Below are 373 nucleotides of genomic sequence, written 5' to 3'. Positions count from 1 at the left end.
GGGGGGGGGGGACGTGAGGAAGGCTAGTCTCTTCGACCGCCCATCTCCGTCACTTGTGGTCCCGCGGTGGGCGTGGTCAGCGCGGCGTGGACCGAACCGCAGCGGCCTGGGCGTTCATCAGTCGCGACGGGCATTGCCCTCCTTCAGGGCCAGAAGCCGGTCGGCGACCATCTCCTCGATGAAGGCCACAGCACTAGTCACGGCCTCGACGCCGCCCTCGACCATCAGGGGCATGTTGATGACGGGCCTTACAAGCCTGACGCCGAATTCCCGCTCGATCCTGGCGGCCCTGCAGCCCTCGGGGCCGAGCACGATGAGGTTGTCTTCGCGACTGATCCGGAGCGGCACCAGGATGTGCTCGGGCAACAGCTTA

The sequence above is a fragment of the Penaeus monodon genome, chromosome 30 (assembly GCF_015228065.2).
Source record: "Penaeus monodon isolate SGIC_2016 chromosome 30, NSTDA_Pmon_1, whole genome shotgun sequence".
In the NCBI taxonomy this organism is placed as follows: domain Eukaryota; kingdom Metazoa; phylum Arthropoda; class Malacostraca; order Decapoda; family Penaeidae; genus Penaeus; species Penaeus monodon.
This window is presented reverse-complemented; position numbering follows the sequence as displayed.